This window comes from Oncorhynchus tshawytscha, linkage group LG01 (assembly GCF_018296145.1).
Source record: "Oncorhynchus tshawytscha isolate Ot180627B linkage group LG01, Otsh_v2.0, whole genome shotgun sequence".
In the NCBI taxonomy this organism is placed as follows: Eukaryota; Metazoa; Chordata; class Actinopteri; order Salmoniformes; family Salmonidae; genus Oncorhynchus; species Oncorhynchus tshawytscha.
The window spans coordinates 30,309,980-30,325,257 of record NC_056429.1 but is presented as its reverse complement, the minus strand read 5'-3'; positions in this window follow the sequence as shown (position 1 = coordinate 30,325,257).

Below are 15,278 nucleotides of genomic sequence, written 5' to 3'. Positions count from 1 at the left end.
CATTGTGAGGTATTCTAGTTTGGGTGAACAAAATGACTTGAGATTCTGTGTTGTCACAATCACACCATGAGTAGTTAATCATGAAACATCCACTCCCGCCCTTCTTCCCGGGAAGAGATCTTTATTCCTGTCTGCACGATGAACTGAGAACCCAACTGGCAGTATAGACTCAGACAGTATATGCAGAGAATTCCATGTTTCCGTGAAGCAAGTATGTTACAATCTCTGATGATCTCCGTATACATCTTCTCTGCTGGCGGTGTTTTGGATCAGCCTCTGGTATCAGTTTGATTGCCCTGGGGGGTACGAACAAAGGATCCAATTCGGGAAAGTCGTATTCCCATGTCGTCATATTGGTATTGCCGGTGAGTTACTGTCGCTCTGATTTCCAAAAGTTCCCCCCAGAAATTCTGGGCTAATAATGTAAGAAATATTCAACACCCCTCTACGAACACGCCTTCTCCGATGTTGGTTACAAGGTGGTACTTATTTAAATTGGGTAACAGAATATCATGTTACCATTGGTGTATTAAAATGAGAGAGTTAGGGTGATGTCACCCTATCCCCTTAATAGTCCCGCCTTCTGAATTTAAGTGTTTGACATTGGGGAGGGGACCAGTAACTTTATGATCAAACTTCATCAAGGTAGAAGCAACAATTCTGTTTCATACTTTGATCTGGTTTCATCCAAATATCATCCAATTTCATAAAAATTATGATTTGGAATGGTCATGATCTTTAATTTAAGTTGGAATTTGCAACACCCATGGTGTTATGGACTCAACACATTTGGGGTGTTAGTTTATCAACACTTAGTGTTAGTTTAAGACTTTGAGATGGTCACATATAATTTCTAAGAAAATGTTACATTTAACACTATGGGTGTTAAGATTCCGATGGCAAACTTGTTGTGTACAGGACGGACAAAATCTTTGTTATTAACGGAAAAGACACTGAGCTCCATAGTGTCTAAAATAATTGGTAATAATATTGATTGATTACAGTGAGCTGTGTTCATAAAAGTACTGTAAGCCTACGATGGGGAGCAAGACCAAATAATGTTTTAATTGACCTAATAGCAGTTATTCTGTAGCCAACCAGGTTCAGTTATAGTTCCTTTGATTTAATGGCAGTAGCTTTGGTCTACTCTGTTCTTATCTGCCTTAAGGATAAAGCCACTTCCTGGACATGATATATATGACAATTGAAATTCATTACGAGGCTATAAATTCAGTCCTCCTCTTCGTCTATAGTAATTATTCTGTGTCTGCAGTACAACAGCCACTTAATTAGGAATCAATTTTCCCACAGGAGACAGAATGGTCTACAATAGTCTAAGCATGTACTTTATGTTATTGTGAGTGCATGGATGAGAGAGAGAGAGAGAGAGAGAGAAAGAGAGAGAGAGAGAGAGAGAGAGAGAGAGAGAGGTGTTTGTGTTTACTGTGTATATCCACTGTATTCTTGGCTTTGTGTGTGTGTGATAGATATGGAAAGTGTTTTATTTATTTGATTGTTTGGTTTATTCTTGGTATGCACTATCACTGTCAGGTTTGACAGAGTTCAGCTTACTCAGTGCTTTCTATGTGTGACTGTGTGTGTGTGTGTGACTGTGTGTGTGTGTGTGTGTGTGTGAGAGTAACGTATATGTATGTATCAAATGCTGCTCCCTTGTGTACAGTGTGACACGTGTTTAGGGCTTGTGTGTGTGTTTCTGTGTAAGAGACAGTCCTGCTTTTGAGGCGTTTGATTCCAGGATGCCTCTTAGAGGAGCGCAGTATCCTGTCTGGGGAAGCGTGGACTGTTTCCTGTCCCCTTCCCCTCACTGCCGTCCACCTTCCCTTCGCTCACTGTGGCCAGAGTTGGACCCTCCTTAGGCCCCATGTCCACGGCTGCCCCATCTGTCCTGTGCCCTCATAGACCACCACCATCAGCTTTGAGAGAGACATCCCCAATTACACATGACACTGGGATAAACTGAACTGAGAACCACAAACTGGGGATCAACAGTCCTGCTGAATGACTGAGGAAAAATCAAATCAAATGTATTTATATAGCCCTTCGTACATCAGCTGATATCTCAAAGTGCTGTACAGAAACGCAGCCTAAAACCCCAAACAGCAAGCAATGCAGGTGTAGAAGCACGGTGGCTAGGAAAAACTCCCTAGAAAGGCCAAAACCTAGGAAGAAACCTAGACAGGAACCAGGCTATGTGGGGTGGCCAGTCCTCTTCTGGCTGTGCCGGGTGGAGATTATAACAGAACATGGCCAAGATGTTCAAATGTTCATAAATGACCAGCATGGTCAAATAATAATAAACACAGGCAGAACAGTTGAAACTGGAGCAGCAGCACGGCCAGGTGGACTGGGGACAGCAAGGAGTCCTCATGTCAGGTAGTCCTGAGGCATGGCCCTAGGGCTCAGGTCCTCCGAGATAGAGAAAGAAAGAGAGAAAGAGAGAATTAGAGAGAGCGTACTTAAATTCACACAGGACACCGGATAGGACAGGAGAAGTACTCCAGATATAACAAACTGACCCTAGCCCCCCGACACATAAACTACTGCAGCATAAATACTGAAGGCTGAGACAGGAAAGACTTGAGGTTACGAAGCTGAGAGTGAGAGTATTGGGGATTGGGTCTATTTTTCTCTCCCTCTCTCGCCATTGCCTATCTTTTTCATAATGGAATAGCAGGCTCTCTTGGCACTGGTCGGGAGTATATTGTGGTGAAAAGAGCCATCAGCAGTCAGACAGAAAATTTGTTCGAGAAGTTTGAGAAGACTGTAACATTTAGAGTTTTTCTGCAGAGAAGTAATGTTTGAAGGCTAAGAATTGCCCGTGAGAACCTCTGGTAATGTACAGACCCAACTATTGAATATCAATCCCTGAACCATGTTAGATGTTTGATTATTACATTGTCTTTCAAATCAAAGAATCTGATCGAGGCAACAAGGTGACCTCAGCCTTAACCTTAAGAGAAAGGTTGTTAGAAAACATCCATCTCAATGAATCATTCTAAGACACTTAGATTACTACATATATATTTAAAAAAAATGAAAATCCTACCGTCACCGAGAAACCAGGAACTGTTTCCTTTCCTGTGTAGACATAGTTTGGATTAGCCTATCCACTGGCTTAATAACTCTACCTAGTCTAGTCCGAACACCCTCACCCAAAAACCTATCAGGAATGTCACGGACAGCACTAACCCTGCTCAGAGGTCTGACCTCAGGATGGGGAGTACTACAGATCCGCATATCCGGAGCCAGCACACTTTCAGTTACAGACTCAACACTAGTAGTGTCAGACTACTGATCAGAATCCTGGTAGATTGTCACAGACCACACTGACAAAGTATCTTCAACCAAGGTAACATTATCTGTCACAGCATCATCCACACGGAATGGAGTTTCGCAATTAGAACTCTTGTAGGCTTTGTGGATATCTCTCTGGTCCACTTCCGCTGAGTACACCTCACTTAAGGGGACTTCATACGGTTGTTCCACCTCACTTCCATCAGCTGGGACTTCACCATCCTCTTGGAGTATCCTCCCAGAAGACTCAGGAAGGCCTGCTACCCAGTGGACAGTCCTGGTGTCACTCCCATCCATTTGGCTGGACTCTGCAGACATCTCAGAGATCACGTCACCACTCGATAGAGATTCGTGACCCTCAGGTTCCTCCCACGAAAGCAAAGGCAGAAAGTTGATTGGCATAATCAGGTTCCTATGCACAGTTTTGATGCGTCCATTGGCAGGGTGTTGGATACGACATGTGTTCAGTGAGCTTGTCACGCCCTAGCCTTAGTTATCTTTGTTTTCTTTATTATTTTGGTTAGGTCAGGGTGCAACATGGGGATTTATGTGTTTTGTCTGGTCTAGGGGTTTTTGTATGTTTATGGGGCTGTTTCCTTTCTAGGTAGTATGTATGTCTATGGTTGCCTAGATTGTTTCTCAATTATAGGCAGCTGTCTATCATTGTCTCTGATTGGGAACCATATTTAGGCAGCCATATTCTGTGGGTACTTTGTGGGTGGTTGTCTTCTGTCTTTGTGTCATTGCACCAGATAGGACTGTTTCGGTTTTCACATTTGTTGTTTTGTATTTTGTAGTGTTGTCGTTTATCGTCTATATTAAACATGTTGAACACTAACCACTCTGCATTTTGGTCCTCCTCTCCTTCAACGGAAGAAAACCGTTACAGAGCTGTTCTTCACAACCATTATGTACACCACACTCTCCCAGCGACCAGCCAGTTTCTTCTTGCCCCTCTCCCCCTTGTTAGCAAGTAGAACTCTGTCTCCCTTCTGCACCGAGTGACCCTTAGACCGTTTGTTGTAGACCTCGGTTTGTCTCTTTTGTTGCTTACTGGCATGCTGCTGGGCCAATGTCATGGCCTCTCTCAGATCTTCACTCAGAGACTGGACATACTTATCCACATCTACTGTGTCCCCATCCAATAGCACACTTTCAAACATAACATCTTCCGGCAACCTAGGGGTGCGTCCAAACATCAAGAAGAAGGGTGGAAACCCAGTAGTCTCGTGAACAGTGCAGTTATAGGAGAAAGTCAACGTGTTCAACATCTGAGACCATTTAGCCTTGGGCCTAGCTGGCAGAGCTCTAATGATCCCACCCAGTGTGTGATTCAGACATTCTGCTTGACCGTTACCCATGGGATGATAAGGTGTGGTGTGGGACTTTTCAACACCAGATAACTGAAGTAATTCTGCAAAGTTAGCACCCCTGTCAGAATGGATACAATCAGCGAACCCATAAATGCAGAATAAATTATTCCAGAGAACACGAGCAACAGTCTTAGCAGACTGGTTTGGACATGGATACGCACAGGCCAGCTTAGTAAAGTGATCAGTCACTACTAACACATCAATAGACTTGTTGTTTGAATCTTCTGCAGTCCAGAAGTCAATACACACCAGTCCTAAAGGTGCCGTTGTCACAATGGAGACAAGTGGGGCTCTTGCTTCAGGCTCAGGTGTTTTACTCAAAACACATCTCTTACAGTGGGCCACGTATTCCTTGACATCCTTCTCCATAGATTCCAAGTAAAACTGCTGTCTCGTGAGCCAAAATGTGCGCTGCTGATCCTGATGACCAGCATCATCATGAACTCCCTTCAACACAAGGCCTCTCAAAGACACAGGTACGACATATTGGAATATTTTCTTCTTACTTGCTGGGTGTTTTGAGACACGATACAGAATCCCTAACCGCGTGGTGAGTTTTCCCCACTGTCTTAGAGTATAAACTGTTTCTTTAGCTTCAAGGACTCGCTCTCTCCTAGATGGGCGCCGGCCTCTATTTACAAAGAACGTGACTCTGCTGGTGATAGGATCCAGTGACTGGTTATCATACAGCTCCCTGTGTGTAAGGACAGGTAAAGGGCTCTGACCCATGGACATCAACTTCTCAAGAAGTAGATTTTTAACCCAAATAAACTTCATAAAACAATAACTGTAATGAGTTTTTCTTGGCATTTAATGAAATTCTGCAAAGAATTTGTGAAATTTACAGTATGTTAAGCAATGTAGCCTACAGTTGAAGTCGGAAGGTTACATGCACCTTAGCCAAATACATTTAAACTCAGTTTTTCACAATTCCTGACATTTCATCCTAGTAAAAATTCTCTGTCTTAGGTCAGTTATAATCACCACTTTATTTTAAGAATGTGAAATGTCAGAATAATAGTGGAGAGAATGATTTATTTCAGCTTTTATTTCTTTCATCACATTCCCAGTGGGTCAGAAGTTTACATACACTCAATTAGTATTTGGTAGCATTGCCTTTAAATTGTTTAACTTGGGTCAAACATTTTGGGTAGCCTTTCACAAGCTTCCCACAATAAGTTGGGTGAATTTTGGCCTATTCCTCCTGACAGAGCTGGTGTAACTGAGTCCGGTTTGTAGGCCATCTTGCTCGCACCTGCTTTTTCCAGTTCTGCCCACAAATTTTCTATAGGGTTGAGGTCAGGGCTTTGTGATGGCCACTCCAAAACCTTGACTTTGTTGTCCTTAAGCCATTTTGGTACAACTTTGGAAGTATGCTTGGGGTCATTGTCCATTTGGAAGACCCATTTGTGACCAAGCTTTAACTTCCTGACTGATATCTTGAGATGTTGCTTCAAGATATTCACATAATTTTCCATCCTCATGATGCCATATATTTCGTGAAGTGCACCAGACCCTCTTGCAGCGAAGCACCCTCACAACATGATGCTCCCACCCCCGTGCTACACGGTTGGTATGGTGTTCTTCAGCTTGCAAGCCTCCCCCTTTTTCCTCCAAACATAACGATGGTCATTATGGACAAACAGTTCTATTTTTGTTTTATCAGACCAGAGGACATTTCTCCAAAAAGTATGATCTTTGTCCCCATGTGCAGTTGCAAACCGTAATCTGGCTTTTTTATGGCGGTTTTGGAGCAGTGGCTTCTTCCTTGCTGAGCGGCTTATCAGGTTATGACGATATAGAACTCGTTTTACTCTGGATATAGATACTTTTAGACCTGTTTCCTCCAGCATCTTCACAAGTTTGTTTGCTGTTGTTCTGGGATTGATTTGCATTTTTCGCACCAAAATACCTTAATCTCTAGGAGACAGAACGCGTCTCCTTCCTGAGCGGTATGACGGCTGTGTGGTCCCATGGTGTTTATACTTGCATACTATTGTTGTACAGACAAACATGGTACCTTCAGGCATTTGGAAATTGCTCCCAAGGATTAACCCGACTTGTGGAGGTCTGGTTCATCCTTTTTTCTGAGGTCTTGGCTGATTTCATTTGGATTTTCCCATGATGTCAAGCAAAGAGGCACTGAGTTTGAAGGTAGGCCTTGAAATACATCCACAGGTACGCCTCCAATTGACTCAAATTTGGTCAATTAGCCTTTCAGAAGCTTCTAAAGCCATGACATAATTTTCTGGAATTTTCCAAGCTGTTTAAAGGCACAGTCAACTTAATGTATGTAAACTTCTGACCTACTGGAATTGTGATACAGTGAATTATAAGTGAAATAATCTGTCTGTAAACAAATGTTGGAAAAATGTATTGTGTCATGCAGAAAGTAGATATCCTAACCGACTTGCCAAAACTATAGTTTGTTAACATGAAATTTGTGGAGTGGTTGAAAAACGAGTTTTAATGACTCCAACCTAAGTGTATGTATACTTCCGACTTCAACTGTATATATGAATGTGTGTGTCAGATTGGAGTTCCTATTTTATCTCTTAGAGATGAGGCTGTACTGTAGTCATAGTAATCACAGTTTGAATGGGCAACCAGACACAGTATACAGTGGTGCCATATTCGAAAAGGCATGCTGTATGAAATGCATGCTGTACAGCAACAACATGATTCCTAGACGTAACCTTGGATCAAAAGGGCTATTTTCACTGATCTGACTGCTGGAAGTATGAGGAACATTAAAAGCTTAAGATTATGTTTACAAAAGCTTGAGAGACAGATGTATTGAACACATTGTGGTCCCTCTCTGCAACTTCTGAAAATGTCATGTCTTCGTGTCTTAAAAGAAAATCACAAATTTCACATAGTGTACTATTCAGCATTGTCTTGAATAGTATGTAATAGTGGGAAAAGTACCCAAGTACCCAACCTGAGTGGGTTGATTCACTGTTGTGGTCATCCTGTCTGGGTTGGCGCCCCCCTTGGGTTGTGCCGTGGCGGAGATCTTTGTGGGCTATACTCAGCCTTGTCTCAGGATGGTAAGTTGGTGGTTGAAGATATCCCTCTAGTGGTGTGGGGGCTGTGCTTTGGCAAAGTGGGTGGGGTTATATCCTTCCTGTTTGGCCCTGTCCGGGGTGACCTCGGATGGGGCCACAGTGTCTCCTGACCCCTCCTGTCTCAGCCTCCAGTATTTATGCTGCAGTAGTTTATGTGTCGGGGGCTGGGGTCAGTTTGTTATATCTGGAGTACTTCTCCTGTCCTATTCGGTGTCCTGTGTGAATCTAAGTGTGCGTTCTCTAATTCTCTCCTTCTCTCTTTCTTTCTCTCTCTCTGAGGACCTGAGCCCTAGGACCTGAGCTCCAGGACTACCTGACATGATGACTCCTTGCTGTCCCCAGTCCACCTGGCCATGCTGCTGTTCCAGTTTCAACTGACCTGAGCCCTAGGACCATGCCCCAGGACTACCTGACATGATGACTCCTTGCTGTCCCCAGTCCACCTGGCCATGCTGCTGCTCCAGTTTCAACTTCCACCTGACTGTGCTGCTGCTCCAGTTTCAACTGTTCTGCCTTATTATTATTTGACCATGCTGGTCATTTATGAACATTTGAACATCTTGGCCATGTTCTGTTATAATCTCCACCCGGCACAGCCAGAAGAGGACTGGCCACCCCACATAGCCTGGTTCCTCTCTAGGTTTCTTCCTAGGTTTTGGCCTTTCTAGGGAGTTTTTCCTAGCCACCGTGCTTCTACACCTGCATTGCTTGCTGTTTGGGGTTTTAGGCTGGGTTTCTGTACAGCACTTTGAGATATCAGCTGATGTACGAAGGGCTATATAAATACATTTGATTTGATTTGATTTGATTCATACTCGAGTAAAAGTGAAAGTCACCCAGTAAAATACTACTTAAGTAAAAGTCTAAAAGTATTTTTGTTTTAAATGTACTTAAGTATCAAAAGTAAATATAATTGCTAAAATATACTTAAGTATCAAAAGTACAATTTGAAAGGGCCCTTGTGACCCCTGCAAAGAGCATGCCAGGACAATACAGTAAAATACTGTAGGATAGGTTTCATTCCCCAAGCTAGAATTTTGTCACTACATTTCAGCTATGCACTGTATGATCCACTTTGGCTGTACTGTAAATGCCATGTGCATGGGGTACATCAATTTAACACTTTCTACAGCCATGAAAACTGTTAATGTCATACCCATGACCCCACAGCAATATACAGTGCCTTGCGAAAGTATTCGGCCCCCTTGAACTTTGCGACCTTTTGCCACATTTCAGGCTTCAAACATAAAGATATAAAACTGTATTTTTTGTGAAGAATCAACAACAAGTGGGACACAATCATGAAGTGGAACGACATTTATTGGATATTTCAAACTTTTTGAACAAATCAAAAACTGAAAAATTGGGCGTGCAAAATTATTCAGCCCCTTTACTTTCAGTGCAGCAAACTCTCTCCAGAAGTTCAGTGAGGATCTCTGAATGATCCAATGTTGACCTAAATGACTAATGATGATAAATACAATCCACCTGTGTGTAATCAAGTCTCCGTATAAATGCACCTGCACTGTGATAGTCTCAGAGGTCCGTTAAAAGCGCAGAGAGCATCATGAAGAACAAGGAACACACCAGGCAGGTCCGAGATACTGTTGTGAAGAAGTTTAAAGACGGATTTGGATACAAAAAGATTTCCCAAGCTTTAAACACCCCAAGGAGCACTGTGCAAGCGATAATATTGAAATGGAAGGAGTATCAGACCACTGCAAATCTACCAAGACCTGGCCGTCCCTCTAAACTTTCAGCTCATACAAGGAGAAGACTGATCAGAGATGCAGCCAAGAGGCCCATGATCACTCTGGATGAACTGCAGAGATCTACAGCTGAGGTGGGAGACTCTGTCCATAGGACAACAATCAGTCGTATATTGCACAAATCTGGCCTTTATGGAAGAGTGGCAAGAAGAAAGCCGTTTCTTAAAGATATCCATAAAAAGTGTCGTTGAAAAGTTTGCCACAAGCCACCTGGGAGACACACCAAACATGTGGAAGAAGGTGCTCTGGTCAGATGAAACCAAAATTGAACTTTTTGGCAACAATGCAAAATGTTATGTTTGGCGTAAAAGCAACACAGCTCATCACCCTGAACACACCATCCCCACTGTCAAACATGGTGGTGGCAGCATCATGGTTTGGGCCTGCTTTTCTTCAGCAGGGACAGGGAAGATGGTTAAAATTGATGGGAAAATGGATGGAGCCAAATACAGGACCATTCTGGAAGAAAACCGGATGGAGTCTGCAAAAGACCTGAGACTGGGACGGAGATTTGTCTTCCAACAAGACAATGATCCAAAACATAAAGCAAAATCTACAATGGAATGGTTCAAAAATAAACATATCCAGGTGTTAGAATGGCCAAGTCAAAGTCCAGACCTGAATCCAATCGAGAATCTGTGGAAAGAACTGAAAACTGCTGTTCACAAATGCTCTCCATCCAACCTCACTGAGCTCGAGCTGTTTTGCAAGGAGGAATGGGAAAAAATGTCAGTCTCTCGATGTGCAAAACTGATAGAGAGATACCCCAAGCGACTTACAGCTGTAATCGCAGCAAAAGGTGGCGCTACAAAGTAGTAACTTAAGGGGGCTGAATAATTTTGCACGCCCAATTTTTCAGTTTTTGATTTGTTAAAAAAGTTTGAAATATCCAACAAATGTCGTTCCACTGCATGATTGTGTCCCACTTGTTGTTGATTCTTCACAAAAAAATACAGTTTTATATCTTTATGTTTGAAGCCTGAAATGTGGCAAAAGGTCGCAAAGTTCAAGGGGGCCGAATACTTTCGCAAGGCACCGTACTTCCTTTATAGAGACCAGGGCACAGCCTGGATAAAAAGGAGTGTGGCACCAACTAAGAAATGGTAGGGGTGAAACATTTAGTTCCCTTTCAGTCGGTCAACTTCGGTATAAGATACTATGGGGAGTCGCACTCTCAATACTTCGGTTGAAGGATGTACAATCACACCTAACAAGGCCAATGAAATCTGCGCCTCACTGAAAGTCCTGCCTTCCAAAAGTGTGAGGCTTGGATTCATTCCTTCAATTTTTCCTCTCGGTGTGAACAAAAACGATTTACGGTACTACTGTATACTAAAACAAACAATTGGAAAACGAGACTTCGAGTCTTATTGTCACGCCCTGACCGTAGAGGGCCAATCTGATGGCTAGAGATTTACCTCTGTATGTTATTGCTACCATTCAGTCCGCAAGGGCGCCCTCCATGAGAGGGATGTATGCTTATAAGTTGCGTTTGAGCCCTTGTGCCAAGATAAAGGGCTGGTTCCTTTTCAGTGATCTGTGAGGGACATCCTTATGTTCATACAGGAGCTTTTCAAGTCTTCTCCACTTTAAAAGCACACATGGCCGCTATCTCAGCATGTCATGTGAACCTATTGCACTCACATGTGCAGCGCCCATTGAGAATCTGGAGTTGGTGGATTGAAGATCCTCTCCTACAAAACCTCCCTGCTCATCGCTTTGGCCTCTGCCTATTGTGTTGGGGGCCTCCACATATTATCCGTACACTCTTCCTGTAATCAGTTCGCCCCGGGCGACTCTAAGGTGACATTGCGTCTCAATGCGGCCTTCACACCAAAGGTCTTGACTATGTCCTACAGGTCCTTAGCTTTTGAGTTGGTTCCCTTTTCACCTCCTCCATTTGCTTCTGAAAAGCAACAGATGTTACATGCCCTGTGTCCTGTGCAAACTTTACGCATGTACATTGAACGATCCCAGGTGACCAGCTTTTTGTTTGTTTTGCTAATCCAGCTTGCAGCAGGGCGCACTCCCACTGGATTGTGGAGGTTATCTCCCTGGCATATAACAACAAGGGACAACGGTTACCTAGCGATGTACGTGCCCACTCTACCTGGGGTCCAGCAGTGTCTTGGGCATTGCTTAAAGGATTAACTATAGGAGATATTTGTGCTGAGGTGAGTTGGGCATCACTTTTTAACTCAGGCCCCCCTTTCAGCATTGGGGAACATCCCCCTAGGGGGGACACAAGGGGTGGGCAGAGGGTGCACCCCACAGTTTGGGAACCACTGACCTAGGACATGTGGTTTCACCATGAAAATTAAAGTGCTGTCCTGATTGTCTGGGTAAAAACACGCTCAGGAGGCTTTGGCTCGGACCAGTTTGTGGGACCATTAGATCCAGCTGGACTCAACTTCCATTGTGCGTCGGGCTGACTTTGTGAGAAAGATTGGGGCTTCTGGCAAAGGGTCTTCCGGTGAAGCGACCTCGGGAATGGGGTTGTCTGAGGCCGGGTGAGAGCAGCAGCGGTGGTTGAAGTTTATAGGGCTGTCATCCCAGCCAAGTGAGGCTCATTCCAGTTTCTCTGGCGGTGTTCAGGCTCCGGATTCCAGGGATGATATACTGTCCCTGGTTGGCTCTGGAAGGTTTTCATAGTGTGACTGACACCCCTATCAACAGACACCCTGACATCAGTTCGGGGCGGTCTAAACCCCCGGCTGTGGATTCGATGGAGAGAGGAGAGTGAACCATTGGTGGTTAATGCACCTTTGATGGAGAGGTGTAGTAGGGGTGGCAGATCACCTGGGGGTGGATTGGATTGGTCTTTAACTCCCGCATCGGTGTTCCTCTAGGTTTGGGGGAAGGTACTGTATTTACCTCCTGTAATTGCAGTAGTGAAGCATTGCTTGCACTTCTTTAAAGGCGACCTGGGATTCCCCTCATTCAGCAAGGCTGGTACTACCAGGTTATGGTGAGTTCATGAATGTTGAGGGTATGGAGGAGGCAAGGCTTGTTTGCACACTGTCGATGGATGGAAAGCTGGCCAGTTACTTAAATCCAGAGGCTAACAAATGGGCTAATCCTAGCACGGTGCTTCCGAGTTGCCGGTTCTCTGTGGATCAGCAGGACAAAGTGGACCAGGCTGAGGGTGTGGTTCCTTAGGGACAGGCGGACGCATTTGGATGAGCCAGTTTTGCTGACAAGGTTGTTTTTCTGGGCTATGAAGTCCTTACAGGCTCATTTTGAGGAGAAACAAAAACAGGACGCAGCTCTACTGGTCCTTCTCCCAGAAAAATCCTTCTCAAGGGCTGCTCGGCAGTTCCCGAGGCGTGAAGGAAAGGGTCCAGACCAAAGGTGGATTGCACTGGGCCAGGGGGTGGCTTCGAGGTCGGTTTTTGACCATATTGGTGCTTCTTGGCAGTGGCGGACATCTTGGGAAAGAGGTCATGCAGGGTCGAAAGGAAAGCGGGGTGAAAGCTGTGCGGGGGAAGTAGCAGACCTCGCAACCGTAGCTGGAGGCCAGGGTAGGTGGCATGTTCTTGGGGCCCTCCACCCCAAGCATTTACTATGGCAGCAGTGCTCCCAAATGGCTCGGTCAATGGGGGCAGGTTACTGGTTACCAAAGTTCCCAAACGCAGGGTGAGTCTGGTATCAGAACGATAGTACCACGAAAGCACATTGTTTCTACCCGAGATTCCTCAATGTTCAGAGTGATTGGTATAGCTGGTACTTCTTAGTTCCCAAGAGCGATGGAACGTTGCATCCTGGACTTGTTTTAAACAAGCACCTCAAGGTTTGCAATTTCCTCACACTTCGCCAGCTATTGCAGTCGGTGCGTCCCAGTGATTAGTTCACATCCATAGGTCTGAAGGATGAGTATTTTCATGTGGCTATACATCCTCCCCACAGAAAGTTTATGGCGGTGTGGCCTTTCGAGGGTGTGGCCTACAAGTGTCTGGTCCTGACTTTCGGGCTATCCCGGTGCAGGCTATCCCTTTGGAACCGGTGCAGTGCCAGTGAATCAGAGTATTGGCCTATCTGGACGATTGGCTGGTCGTAGCGGAGTCGAAGGGAACAGTTGGAGCTCCACACTGCCATGCTGGTTTCCCATATTCAGTCTCTGGGGTTTATAGTGAAAAGTTGTTTGACTCTGGCTCAGCGCATTAAGTTTCTGGGTCTCATTCTGTACTTGCTTCTGAATCATGCATTTTTTTCTCAACAGAGGAGGGTCGCATTCTTACTCTGTCTTGCACGGTTCCTCTATGATAGCTGTGGTGCATCTGGGACTTCTGTTGATGCTTCTTTTGGGTGATTTCTACACGTCCGGACATATCTTGCCACTGCCATTGGTTGCTTAAGGTATCCCCGTCATGCCTAAAGGAGTTGACTCTTTGGAGGGACCCGCGACTGTGCTATTGAATGGAGTTGTTATGGGCCCGGTAATATCCCGCAGGTGATCACGACAGTCACATCCTTACTGGGATGGGAACCTCTGTGTGTTGGCTACTCAGAAAGAGGGATTTGGTCAACATCACAAAGGGCGCTGCATATCAATTACTTAGAGCTACTGACTGTTTTACTGGGGCTGAGGTGTTTCTTTCCAATGTTGAAGGGCCAGCATGTGTTGGTAAGGTCCGACCACAGCACGGTGGTGGCGTATATCAACAGGCAGGGGGGGACGCTGTCTTTCTCTCCTAAACCTGGCCTGTTATCTGCTCTTATGGAGCAGTTCGCATTTCCACGTACCTTCCCAATCTCTCAAAGTGGGTACAGATCTACTTTCCACGGGGGGATCCTATCACTACAGAGTGGAAACTGCACCCCTCGGTAGTTGACCAGATATAGGACCAGTTCGGCAAGGTGCACATTTAGAACAAGGGCAGTGGTCTTTGTTTTAACCTTGGTTAAACTTGCACAAATCTCTAGCAGGAATCACAACCCTTGCTTTTTCCCACTGTGAGATATGTGCTCCCCATCCAGCAACACCCAAATACCTCATAAACATAGAGGATCATTATCTTCTGGTACAACATTTCTCTCTCCCTCAAGAGCCCCTGCCTCTCTCTAATTCACCATCCTTTCTTCTTTCGGTCTCTCTCTCTCTCATTCTCTTTGTTGAGTAGAGAACAATTAGAACCTTGTATTGTGAATCTAACAACACAAGAAGAAAAAAATAAAAGTTCCTGTTCTAAGTGCCCTGTCGGGATTGGAGTGCCCGCCAGGAAGTGTTGGCTACGAGCAGGGCAGGCGGTTCAGGTGGCAGAGTCCCAGCAGAAGTGACCGGGACAGGAAACATGTGGAGATGGGAGACCTACATTCTGACATCCAACCCCCCACATCCACCCCCAACAGCAAACAGCAGAGGGGCCCACATCCCACCATCCCATCAGCATTGTCAGCTAAAATAACAAAACAACGTTTCAAATAACAATTTGACCATGAATGACAGAAGCTGCAAAAAATCATCAGGAATCATTTAAGATGATCAAAAATCATCCTCTTAAACATGTGGCACATCTAAGTTATGTGGCACATGACCACACTACCAATGTTTCCTTGATTAGTCATGTCCTTCTTCATAGCATACTCTGAGCCAGACCATAGTGACTGCTTTGTGTATTTTCACACAAATTAAGGCGCACAAAAAGCATGAAATCAGCTGAAATACTTTTAGTACATAAATGCACGAATTGAGTGTGAGATTGTGTTGCACAACCCAAAGTTCCTTCCCTATAGATCTAGCCTTTGACCCTAAT